Source organism: Salvelinus sp. IW2-2015, unplaced genomic scaffold, assembly GCF_002910315.2.
Source record: "Salvelinus sp. IW2-2015 unplaced genomic scaffold, ASM291031v2 Un_scaffold1120, whole genome shotgun sequence".
NCBI lineage: Eukaryota > Metazoa > Chordata > Actinopteri > Salmoniformes > Salmonidae > Salvelinus > Salvelinus sp. IW2-2015.
In genome coordinates, this window is record NW_019942736.1 from 227,395 (window position 1) to 242,149 (window position 14,755).

The 14,755-nt window shown below is 40.5% G+C and overlaps 1 pseudogene; it reads left to right on the forward strand.

The window, feature by feature from the left end:
• The window catches only part of LOC112069785 (PDZ domain-containing protein 4-like), a 68,944-nt pseudogene extending 54,888 nt beyond the window's left edge, over nt 1-14,056 (forward strand).
• The last annotated feature ends 699 nt before the right edge of the window (nt 14,057-14,755 follow it).

Sequence of the window (14,755 nt, forward strand, 5' to 3'; positions counted from 1 at the left end):
TCCTTAACCCAGATAGCGAGCATCTAATGACCCACTAGACCCTAACCTTAACCCAGATAGCGAGCATCTAATGACCTACTAGACCCTAACCTTAACCAAGCTAGCGAGCATCTAATGACACACTAGACCCTAACCTTAACCCAGATAGCGAGCATCTAATGACCCACTAGACCCTAACCTTAACCCAGATAGCGAGCATTTAATGACCTACTAGACCCTAACCTTAACCCAGATAGCGAGCATCTAGACACACTAGCAGTTCACGGCCGACTTCTGGCAACTACGGCGCACCTCAGGGGCCCATCAGTGGCAAGCTTAGCTGGTATAGCCCTAAACCTGCTTCTCTCCCCTGCGTCAGACTAGCGTCCGTCCAGGGGGTGTACATCAGCTGCTATAGCCCTAAACCTGCTTCTCTCCCTGCGTCAGACTAGCGTTCTGTCCAGGGGGTGTACATCAAGCTGCCTCTCCAGGCTATTTGCTTACTTTTCTCTCTTCTCCCCAGTAACAGCTTGTAGATACTGTATAGATACTGTAGAAAAACGGTGTAGATACTATGAAGATACTGATATGCTGTAGATACTGTATAGATACTGTATAGATACTGTATAGATACTGTATACATACTGTAGATACTGTATAGATACTGTATAGATACTGTATAGATACTGTAGATACTGTAGATACTGTATAGATACGTAGTACTGTAATGGTACTGATACATACTGATTACATACTGTAGATACTGTATAGATACTGTATACATACTGTAGATACTGTAATAGATACTGTATAATACTGTATACATACTGTAATACTGTAGATACTATACATACTGTAGATACTGTAAGATACTGTATACATACTGTAAGATGTATAGATACTGTATACATACTGTATACATACTGTAGATACTGTATAGATACTATAGATACTGTATAGATACTGTAGATACTGTATATATACTGTATAGATACTGTAGATACTGTAGATACTGTATAGATACTGTAGATACTGTATATACTGTATAGATACTGTTTACATTCTATACTGTAATAGATCTGTAGATACTGTATAGATACTGTATAGATACTGTTTACATTCTGTAGATTACTGTATAGATACTGTAGATACTGTATTTACTGTAAGATACGTTTACATGTAGATACTGTATAGATACTGTAGATACTGTAAGATACTGTGGGACATACTGCATAGATAGTGTATAGATACTGTAGATACTGTATAGATACTGTATAGATACTGTAGATACTGTATAGATACTGTATAGATACTGTAGATACTGTATATATACTGTATAGATACTGTTTACATTACTGTAGATACGTATAGATACTGTAGATACTGTATAGATACTGTAGATGCTGTATAGATACGTTTTACATTCTGTAGATACTGTATAGATACTGTAAGATACTGTTACATTTTGTAGATACTGTATAGATACTGTAGAACTGTATATATACTGTATAGATACTGTTTACATTCTGAGATACTGTATAGATACTGTAGATACTGATATAGATACTGTAGATACTGTATAGATACTGTATAGATACTGTGGACATACTGCATAGATAGTGTATAGATACTGTAGATACTGTATTTATTTTTTTTATTTTTTTATTTAACCTTTATTTAACCAGGTAGGCAAATTGAGAACACGTTCTCATTTACAATTGCGACCTGGCCAAGATAAAGCAAAGCAGTTCGACACATACAACAACACATAGTTACACATGGAGTAAAACAAAACATATAGTCAATAATACAGTGAAAAAAATAAATAAGTCTATATACAATGTGAGCAAGTGAGGTGAGATAAGGGAGGTGAAGCGACAAATATATGTATAAATAAATAAAAATATAAAAGGCCATGGAGGCGAAGTGAGTACAAACACAGCAAGTAAAATAAAAACTAAAAAACAATGGAATGGGTTGGTTTGCAGTGGAAGAAAGTGCAAAGTAGAAGACAGAAATAATGGGGTGCAAAGGAGCAAAATAAATTAATAAATAAATACAGTAGGTAAGAGGTAGTTGTTTGGGCTAATTGTAGATGGGTTAATGTACAGGTGCAGTAATCTATGAGCTGCTCTGACAGCTGGTGCTTAAAGCTAGTGAGGGAGATAGGTGTTTCCAGTTTCAGAGATTTTTGTAGTTCGTTCCAGTCATTGGCAGCAGAGAACTGGAAGGAGAGGCGTCCAAAGGAAGAATTGGTTTTGGGGGTGACTAGAGAGATATACCTGCTGGAGCGCGTGCTACAGGTAGGTGCTGCTATGGTGACCAGCGAGCTTAGAATAAGGGGGGACTTTACCTAGCAGGGTCTTGTAGATGACCTGGAACCAGTGGGTTTGGCGACGAGTATGAAGCGAGGGCCAGCCAACGAGAGTGTACAGGTCGCAGTGGTGTGGTAGTATATGGGCGTTGGTGACAAAACGGATGGCACTGTGATAGACTGCATCCAATTTATTGAGTAGGGTTTTGGAGGCTATTTTGTAATGACATCACGAAGTCGAGGATTGGTAGGATGGTCAGTTTTACAAGGGTATGTTTGGCAGCATGAGTAAAGGATGCTTTGTTGCGGAATAGGAAGCCAATTCTAGATTTGACTTTGGATTGGAGATGTTTGATGTGAGTCTGGAAGGAGAGTTTACAGTCTAACCAGACACCTAGGTATTTGTAGGTGTCCACATATTCTAAGTCAGAGCCGTCCAAAGTTGATGTTGGACAGGCGGGCAGGAGCAGCAGCGATCGGTTGAAGAGCATGCATTTGGTTTTACTTGTATTTAAGAGCAGTTGGAGGCCACGGAAGGAGAGTTGTATGGCATTGAGCTCGCCTGGAGGGTTGTTAACACAGTGTCAAAAGAAGGGCCAGAAGTATACAGAATAGTGTCGTCTGCGTAGAGGTGGATCAGAGAATCACCAGCAGCAAGAGCGACATCATTGATGTAAACAGAGAAGAGAGTCGGTCCAAGAATTGAACCCTGTGGCACCCCCATAGAGACTGCCAGAGGCCCGGACAACAGACCCTCCGATTTGACACACTGAACTCGATCAGAGAAGTAGTTGGTGAACCAGGCGAGGCAATCATTAGAGAAACCAAGGCTGTCAGTCTGCCAATGAGGATGTGGTGATTGACAGAGTCAAAGGCCTTGGCCAGGTCAATGAATACGGCTGCACAGTATGTGTTTCCTATCGATGGCGGTTACGATATCGTTTATGACCTTGAGCGTTGGCTGAGGTGCACCCATGACCAGCTCTGAAACCAGATTGCATTGCGGAGAAGGTGTGGTGGGATTCGAAATGGTCGGTAATCTGTTTGTTGACTTGGCTTTCGAAGACCTTAGAAAGGCAGGGTAGGATAGATATAGGTCTGTAGCAGTTAGGGTCAAGGGTGTCCCCCCTTTGAAGAGGGGGATAACCGCAGCTGCTTTCCAATCTTTGGGGATCTCAGACGACACGAAAGAGAGGTTGAAGAGGCAGTAATAGGGTGGCAACAATTTCAGCAGATAGTTTTAGAAAGAAAGGGTCCAGATTATCTAGCCGGCTGATTTGTAAGGGTCCAGATTTTGCAGCTCATTTAGAACATCAGCTGACTGTATTTGGGAGAAAGAGAAATTGGGAAGGCTTGGGCGAGTAGCAGAGGGAGGGCAGTGCTGTTGTCCGGGGTAGGGGTAGCCAGGTGGAAAGCATGGCCAGCCGTAGAAAAATGCTTATTGAAATTCTCAATTATAGTGGATTTGTCGGTGGTGACAGTGTTTCCTATCTTCAGAGCGGTTGGAAGCTGGGAGGAGGTGTTCTTATTCTCCATGGACTTTACGGTGTCCCAGAACTTTTTTGAATTTGTGTTGCAGGAAGCAAATTTCTGCTTGAAAAAGCTAGCCTTGGCTGTTCTAACTGCCTGTGTATATTGGTTTCTGGCTTCCCTGAAAAGTTGCATATCACGGGGGCTGTTCGATGCTAATGCAGAACGCCATAGGATGTTTTTCTGTTGTTAAGGCAGTCAGGTCAGGAGAGAACCAAGGGCTATATCTGTTCCTGGTTCTAAATTTCTTGAATGGGGCATGCTTATTCAAGATGGTGAGGAAGGCATTTAAAAAAAATGACCAGGCATCCTCTACTGACGGGATGAGATCAATATCCTTCCAGGATACCCCCGGCCAGGTGATAGAAAGGCCTGCTCGCTGAAGTGTTTCAGGGAGCGTTTGACAGTGATGAGTGGAGTCGTTTGACCGCTGACCCATTACGGATGCAGGCAATGAGGCAGTGATCGCTGAGATCTTGGTTGAAAACAGCAGAGTGTATTTGGAGGGCAAGTTTGTTAGGATGATATCTATGAGGGACCCGTGTTTACGGAATTGGGGTGGTACCTGGTAGGTTCATTGATAATTTGTGTGAGATTGAGGGCATCAAGCTTAGATTGTAGGGTGGCTGGGTGTTGAGCATGTTCAAATTTAGGTTGCCAGCAGCACGAGCTCTGAAGATAGATGGGGGGCAATCAGTTCACTAATAGTGTCCAGAGCACAGCTGGGGGCAGAGGGTGGTCTATAGCAGGCGGCAACGGTGAGAGACTTGTTTTTAGAGAGGTGGATTTTTAAAAGTAGAAGTTCAAATTGTTTGGGAACAGACCTGGATAGTATAACAGAACTCTGCAGGCAGTCTTTGCAGTAGATTGCAACACCGCCCCTTTGGCCGTTCTATCTTGTCTGAAAATCTTGTAATTGGGGATGAAAATGTCTGAATTTTTGGTGGTCTTTCTAAGCCAGGATTCAGACACGGCTAAAACATCCGGGTTGGCAGAGTGTGCTAAAGCAGTGAACAAAACAAACTTAGGGAGGAGGCTTCTAATGTTAACATGCATGAAGCCAAGGCTATTACGGTTACAGAAGTCATCAAAAGAGAGCGCCTGGGAATAGGAGTGGAGCCAGGTACTGCAGGGCCTGGATTCACCTCTACATCACCAGAGGAACAGAGGAGGAGTAGGATAAGGGTACGGCTAAAAGCTATGAGAATTGGTCGCCTAGAGCACTAGAGCAGAGAGTAAAAGGAGGTTTCTGGGGGCGAGAAAATAGTTTAAAGGAATAATGTACAGACAAAGGTATGGTAGGATGTGAATACAGTGGAGGTAAACCTAGGTATTGAGTGATGATGAGAGAGATACTGTATAGATACTGTAGATACTGTATAGATACTGTATAGATACTGTAGATACTGTATAGATACTGTAGATACTGTATAGATACTGTATAGATACTGTGGACACACTGCATAGATAGTGTATAGATACTGTAGATACTGTATAAGATACTGTAGTAGATACTGTATAGATACTGTGGACATACTGCATAGATAGTGTATAGATACTGTAGATACTGTATAGATACTGTAGATACTGTAATAGATACTGTATAGATACTGTATAGATACTGTATAGATACTGTATACATTCTGTAGATACTGTAGATACTGTAGATACTGTATAGATACTGTATAGAATACTGTAGATACTGTATAGATACTGTAGAACTGTATAGATACTGTATAGATACCTGTATAGATACTGTATAGATACTGTAGATACTGTAATATACTGTATAAGATACTGTTTACATTCTGTAGATACTGTATAGATACTTAGATATTTATAATACTTTATAGATACTGTTACATGCTGTAGACTGATAGATACTGTAGATACTGTATATATACTGTATAGATACTGTTTACATTCTGTAGATTACTGTATAGATACTGTAGATACTGTATAGATACTGTGGACATACTGCATAGATAGTGTATAGATACTGTAGATACTGTATAGATACTGTATAGATACTGTAAGATACTGTATAGATACTGTATAGATACTGTAGATACTGTATATATACTGTATAGATACTGTTTACATTCTGTAGATACTGGTATAGATACTGTAGATGACTGTATAGATACTGTAGTAGCTGTATAGATACTTATAGTACTGTTTACATTCGTTAGATTACTGTATAGATACTGTATAGATACTGTTTAAAACTGTTGTAGATACTGTATAGATACTGGTAGATACTGTATAATACTGTATTAATACTGTTTACATTCTGTGTACTGTTAGTACTGTAGTACTGATAGATACTGTAGATTACTGTATAGATACTGTATAGTACTGTGGACATACTGCATAGATAGTGTATAGATACTGTATAGATACTGTATAGATACTGTAGATACTGTATAGACTACTGTTAATTACTGTAGATACTGTATAGATACTGTAGATACTGTATAGATACTGTATAGATACTGTGGACACACTGCATAGATAGTGTATAGATACTGTAGATACTGTATAGATAACTGTATAGATACTGTATAGATACTGTGGACATACTGCATAGATAGTGTATAGATACTGTAGATACTGTATAGATACTGGTATAGATACTGTAGATACTGTATAGATACTGTATAGATACTGTATAGATACTGGTATACATTCTGTAGATACTGTATAGATACTGTAGAACTGTATGTAGATACTGTATAGATACTGTGGACATACTGCAATAGATAGTTGCTATAGATACTGTATAGATACTGTATAGATACTGTATAGATACTATAGATACTGTAGATACTGAGTATAGATACTGTAGATACTGTATAGATACTGTGACATACTGCATAGATAGTGTATAGATACTGTAGATACTGTAGATACTGTAATACTGTATAGATACTGTATAGATACTGTAGATACTGTATAGATACTTGGACATCTGCATAGATAGTGTTGATTATAGATACTGTAGATACTGTATAGATACTGTATAGATACTGTAGATACTGTATAGATACTGTAGATACTGTATAGATACTGTATAGATACTGTAGATACTGTATAGATACTGTATACATTCTGTAGATAATGTATATGATACTGGTCGTCTCCACAGTAACAGTCAGGAGCTGGACAGTGGCGTGGGCCGTACAGACGAAAGCACCCACAACGCCGAGTCCTCTGAACATGACCTGCTGGGAGACGACCAGACCAGCGCCCCAAACACCAACACAACCAACACCCCAGGCAGCATGAGGAAGTTCAGGCCTGGGAATACACCCTCGTCCCCGTTGCCCCACCTCCAAGAGATACACCTCAGTAATGACTCCCAGCCCAGGGTGGGGTTGTATGGAGGAAAGGGACTGGGAGGGGGTTTGGGAACGGGGTTGGGGTTGGGGTTGGGGTTGGGGGGGTACGTACCCGACCCACTGATGATGATGATGATGCCGGGTCTGACTGAGGAAGAGTGCGAGAGGTACAGGGAGCTACTGGAGATCAGGTGTCAGTTTGAAAGAAACAGGAAGCTTGCCGAGAGAAGCCAGGGAGGAAGATCAGGGACTGAGGAGGACGAGGAGGAGCGCGAGATATGTGAGGATGAAGGGGGGAGTGACCCAAAAGTCGATGTAAACTGCAACGAGAGCATGACGCAACACGAGATGGCGTTGTTAGAGGAGGAACTACGTCATCTCGAGTTTAAGTGTCGCAACATCCTGAGGGTGCAAAAGATGCAACAGCTGAGAGAACGATGCATGAAGGCGTGGCTTCTGGAGGAGGACGTCGTTGGCCGTGGAACCCTACCCACTGGTCCTGAATCCGTCCCCGACCACGACACAGACCCAGAGCCCGCCAACGAGCTCCACCGCGAGCTATCGGACATCAATGAGCTCCCTGAGCGGGAGAGATCCGACCCAGACCCAGACCAGGACAAAGACAGCACCAGCGCCTACAACACAGGGGGAGAGAGCTGCAGGAGCACCCCTCTGGTCAGCACCGAGTTACTCCCTCTGTCTTTGTCCATCCAGGAAGAGGGTAGAGGAGGGGACACCCCCAACAGACACACCCGAGACCGGGCCGACAAGGTCGGGTCTAGACGGGGATGGGAGAGAGGAGGACATGGTAGTCTGAATGGTTCCTTCTCTCCCAACAGCTACAGGTAATGTCTTGTGAGATACTGTATAGCTACTGTATAAGATAATGTATAGCTACTGTGTAGATACTGTATAGATACTCTGTATATACTGTATAGATACTGTGAATATACTCTTTAGATACTGTGTAGATACTGTATAGATACTGTGAAGATACTGTATAGATACTGTGAATATACTCTTTAAGATACTGTGTAGATACTGTATAGATACTGTGAAGATACTCTTTAGATACTGTGTAGATACTGTATAGACACTGTGTAGATACTGTATAGACACTGTGTATATAATGTGTAGATACTCTGTATATACTGTATAGATACTGTATAGATGTTGTCTAGATACTGTATACATACTGTGAATATACTGTATACATACTGTGTATATACTGTGTAGATACTGTCTAGATACTGTTTAGATACTGTATACATACGGTTTATATACTGTATACATACTGTGTATATACTGTATAGATACGCTATAGATACTGTAGTGATACTGTATAGATACTGCAGAGATAATGTATAGATACTGAATAGATGCTGTATAGATATTGTATAGATGCTGCATAGCTATTGTGTAGATAATCAATAGATACTGTAAATATACTGTATATACTGTGTAGAAACTGTATAGCTACTCTATAGATACTGTAGAGATACTGTGGAGGTACCGTGTAGCTACTCTATAGATACTGTAGAGATACTGTAGAAATACTGTGTAGATACTCTATAGATACTGTAGAGATACTGTAGAAATACTGTGTAGATACTCTATACATACTGTAGATATATTGTGTAGATACTATATAGATACTATATAGATACTGTGTAGATACTCTATAGATACTGTATGTTTTCTGTAAAGATACTGTATTTATACTGTGTAGATATTCTATATATACTGTATATTTACTCTATAGATACTGTATACATATTGTGTAGTTAATATATAGATACTGTATAGATACTGTATAGATGCTGTATTGATGCTGTGTAGATACTGTATAGATACTGTAAATGTACTGTATGGATACTCTATATATACTGTATACATATTGTGTAGATACTGTATAGATACTCTATAGATACTGTATATTTACTGTATAGCTACTCTATATATACTGTATAGATATTGTGTAGATACTGTATAGATATTCCATAGATATGGTATATGTATACTGTATAGTTACTCTATAGATACTGTATAGATAGTGTGTAGATCATTTGTAGATACTCTATAAATACTGTATATATACTGTGTAGATAATATATATATATATATATATATACTGTGTAGATACTCTATAGATACCGTATATATATTGTGTAGATAACCTATATATATACTGTGCAGATACTGTAGCGATACTGTATTGATACTGTATAGATACTGTAGAAATACTGTGTAGATACTCTATAGATACTGTATAGATATTGTGTAGAAAATCTGTAGGTAATGTATAGATAATGTATAGATACTGTACAGATGCTGTATAGATATTGTGTAGATACTATATAGATGCTGTATAGATACTGTGTAGATAGTCCATAGATACTGGTTAGATACTGCATAGATACTATATAGATGCTGTGTAGATACTCTATGTATACTGTTTAGATACTATATATACACTATGTTTTCTGTATAGATAGTGTGTCGATACTTTATAGATACTGTATATATACTGTATGTATGTATATATATATATATATATATATATATATATATATATATATATATATTGTGTAGATACTGTGTAGATATTCTATAGATACTGTATATTTACTCTATAGATACTGCATTGATAGTGTGTATAGATAATCTATAGATACTGTATATATGCTGTGTATATAATCTATAGATACTGTATATATGCTGTGTATATAATCTATAGATACTGTAGAGATACTGTATATATGCTGTGTATATAATCTATAGATACTGTATAGATAGTATGTAGATACTCTAAAGAAACTGTATACTCAGTAGATACTGTATAGATACTACATTGATACTGTGTAGATAGTATATATACTGTATATATACTGTGTTTATACTGTATAGATAATCTATAGATACTGTATAGATACTCTATAGCTACGGTATACATACTCTATCGATACTGTATATATACTGTGTAGACAATCCATAGCTACTGTATAGATACTCTATAGATGCTGTATATATACTGTGTAGATACTGTACAGATACTCTGTAGATACTGTATAGATACTATATTGATACTGTGTAGATAATATATATAATGTGTAGATACTGTATATATACTCCATAGATACTGTGTATATACTGTATTTATAGTGTGTAGATAATCTATAGATACTGTATAGATAATCTATAGATACTGTAGAGATACTGTGTCGATAATCTATATATACTGTACAGGTACTCTATATATGCTGTATATATACTGTGTAGAAAATCCATAGACACTGTATAGATACTGGATAGATACTCTATAGATGCTGTATATATACTGTGTAGACAATCCATAGATTCTGTATAGATAATCTATTGATTCTGTATTATACTGTGTAGATAATCTATTGATTCTGTATAGATAATCTATTGATTCTGTATACGCTGTAGAAGTGGTGTCTGTCTTGTTCTGTATAATGTCCTGTAAATCAGTAGGCTGGTTAAAACATGATTGTTTTCCAAACACAGGAATACCTCTATTTTTGCAAAGAAAATCTCCCTATGAGAGAGTATTCTTTCTTTATTGCAGGAAGTACCAGATCCAAATGACCAACGCCAGCACAAGCCCCGTCCATCCTAAATTCTGGTCTCTGACCCGGGGGGATGACGTTGTCGGGGTGGGGTCATCATCACAGAGGGGGATAGCTGATGGCGGAACAACCACGACACCCCCACGGAAGTCCCCCAGAGCTAACCCCACACACCACGACAGGTCAGGGGGTCGAACCGCAGAGTCCAGCCCGTACTTCACACGGCGTCGCCAAGGCAACAGGCCTCCGGCACCGAAACGCTACCAGAGCTGCATGCAGCTGCCGTCGAGCGACCCGGTGGTCCGGATCGACTCCCTGGACTCTGTAGACCGAGCCGTGGTCCTGGGGATGGGTCTAGGTGAGAGAGGGGCTGCAGCGGGCAGCAGTGGTCAGGCCAGTCCCAGGAGTGTTAGTGGTGCCCCAGCAGACAGCACCGAGGCCCAGGACAGCCACACAGGCCTCCCCTTACACCTCCCTCTGCAGCTGGGGCCGGCTGCACCTCGCATGGAATGGAAGGTACTGCAGGTTATATATTTACCTTTCAGCAGGAAAGACCTTCATAAAATGTTGATATTTGATATTTTATTATTGGTAACACTTTACTTGACACCCAGTGTTATACGTTATGACATGGTCATAACCATGTCATAACGGCTGTCATAACTTGTCGTAACCTGTTATAATACGGTCATAAGACCATCATGACCCATATATTTACACCTGTTGTGACATATATTGTGCTATTTTATGGCTGGTTAAGATACCTGCATAAGAGTGTCAAAACCCACATTTATTCAAACGTATTTTTTTCCAGCCAAGAAGTTTCCTTTCGTTTTAAAGTTTGTTTCTGAAGTCATTTTTTGTTGTTGTCAGGAATTATGTTTACAGTCATGTTTTTTCCCCCTATCTGTCAGAAAATACAAGCGTTATGACAGTTTATGACACTGTCATGAAGCATTATGACATCATAATCATAAAAGCCAGATAGTCTCTCTAGTACACGCCCTTATAACAGTTATCAGTCAACAAGAGGGTGTCCTGTCCTGCTCCTGAAATGTTTGCTAAATTACAATGATAGTTTAATATGGTCAATTTCAGAAAATGTTATATAACATAAACATACTGTTGAGAAGTAGGCTACGGTGTACTGGAATGTTCTGCCTTGTGTGGTAGGATGTTGGGGCTTTTGACACTCTTATGTAGGTGTTATAACCAGCCATAAAATAACACAATATGTCACAACAGGTGTCAATATATGGGTATTGACAGTGTTATGATCACATTATGACATGGTTATGACAAGTTATGTCAGCTATTATGCCATGGTTATGACAAGTTATGTCTGCTATTATGATATGGTTATGACAAGTTATGTCTGCTATTATGACAGGTTATGACACGTTATGTCTGCTATTATGACATGGTTATGACCAGTTATGTCAGCTATTATGACATGGTTATGACCAGTTATGTCAGCTATTATGACATGATTATGACAAGTTATGTCTGCTATTATGACATGGTTATGACCAGTTATGTCAGCTATTATGACATGGTTATGACAAGTTATGTCTGCTATTATGATATGGTTATGACAAGTTATGTCTGCTATTTTGACAGGTTATGACACGTTATGTCTGCTATTATGACATGGTTATGACCAGTTATGTCAGCTATTATGACAGGTTATGTCAAGTTATGTCTGCTATTATGACAGTTTATGACACTTTATGTCTGCTATTATGACAGGTTATGACAAGTTATGGCAGCTATTATGACAGGTTATGACACTTTATGTCTGCTATTATGACAGGTTATGACAAGTTATGTCAGCTGACACCGCTGGGTGTCAAGTAAAGTGTTACCGTTCAATATTTTTTTGATAGTTGTTGATTCTATATGTCTTACATGGTGCAATTAAATTGTAACTTTGGGAATTGTAAGCATGTACCTTGCTTTTGCCATAGCCTTGATGCACCTATAACCTATTGTGCTAACCATATTATCTTATCTTATCCGTAAGGTGAAGATCCGTAGCGACGGGACGCGCTACGTTGCCAAGCGACCAGTGAGGGACCGCCTCCTTAAAGCCCGGGCCATTAAGATCAGAGAAGAGCGCAGCGGCATGACGACAGACGACGACGCGGTCAGCGAGATGAAGCAGGGACGTTATTGGTCGAAAGAGGAGCGTAAACAACAGCTGCTGAGGGCCAGGGAGCACCGGCAGCGCCGTGAGTTCATGATGCAGAGCCGGCTGGACTACCTGAAGGGAGACAGAGAGCCACAGGGGGGAACTATGGACGGGAAGGCTGCAGGAGGACCTCCAGGCCTGCAGGGGGAGACAGGTTGTAGTCCCAGTATCCTGGCCCTCAGCCAGAAGAAGTTCATGAAGAAGAGGAACAAGAGGATCCTGGATAACTGGATCACCATCCAGGAACTACTCGCTCATGGATCCAGGTCACCAGATGGAAAGAAGGTGTATAATTCTCTTCTCTCTGTTACAACGGTGTGATGGAGGGATGGGAGGACGGGATGAGAGGAGAGGAGAGGAGAGGAGAAAGAAGGTCTACAACCCCCAGCTCTGTTACTACGGTGTGATGGAGGGATGGGAGAGGAGAGGAGAGGGAGAAGGATGTAAATAAATCCAACCCAAGAGGAGATGCAGGACAACAAACATAAAGAGTTGACATAATATGGACAGAGAGAGGAACAGCATCGGCAGCTAAATGGTACAATTGAATGAGAAATAACCTTGTTTAAAGAGGACTAAAGGAGACTGAACGGGAAGAGTAAAACATGTACGCATTGTAAACATACTGTAGGTCAACATGTGATTCATCCACAGGAAGTGAATGAATTACTAGAGATGGAGAGAGATGAAGATGACTATCATGATTTTTATTAGGATACTTTTAGGCTTCCTGGCGATATAATGTTTATTCAGCTTATAGAATGTGTACAGTGCAGAGCTTCATATTTTAGTCAGCTGCTTTCTGTTTTTATTATTATTATTTTTTGTTTATGAATCCCAGAAACCCATTTTACTGATGTATATAAAGAGAAAACGGTGTGAAATGATATAGTCTTATTAGGAGAGGGAATCAAGCGAGATATAACCACATCATATAACCATGTCAGGAAGACTGTAAGTCATTATTGGTTAGAACGGCACACATGACCAAACCTCATCTCTGAGTAAATGACTAGAGATGTGGAAGAGAGAGAGCAGATAGGAGGAGGAGCGGAGGAGAGGAGGAGAGGAGGAGATGAGCGAGAGGAGGAGAGGAGGAGATGAGCGAGAGGAGGAGTGCGGAGAGATGAGCGAGAAGGAGGAGCGAGGAGATGAGGAAATGAGGACATGAGCGAGAGGAGAGGAGGAGAGGAGGAGCGAAGAGGAGGAGATGAGGACATGAAAGGACAATGAAGCGAGAGGAGAGGAGGAGAGGAAGAGACCGAGGAGGAGAATGACAGGAGAAATGAGGACATAGAGGCGAGCCGAGAGAGGAGGAGAGGAGGCAAGAGAGGGAGATGAGGCATGAGCGACAGAGGAGAGGAGGAGAGAGCAGGAGGAGGAGATGAGGAGATGAGGAGGAGATGATAGCGAGAGGAGAGAGTGAGACGAAGGAGCATTACCCGACGAGGAGGAGATCGAGGCCAAAGAGGAGAGAAGGAAGAAGACTAGCGAAGAGGAGGAGAATGAGCCGAAGAACGGAGGAGATGAGTGAGATGAGGAGATGAGGAGGGGAATGAGATTGGGAGATGAGTTGAATAGAAGGAGGGGAGAAGATGAGCGAGAGTTGAGAGGAGATGAGGAGGGAGGCGATTGAGCGAGAGGAGGAGATTGAGCGAGAGGGATTGAGGGAGGGGAGGAGGATGAGGCGAGGAGGTAGGAGATGAGGAGGGGTGGAGGAGATGAGTGAGAGAAGAGGAGGAGGAATGAGCGACAGGAGGAGGAGAAGGAGAACTTAAAGTGGAAGTGAGTTACAAGCATTTGGTGACTG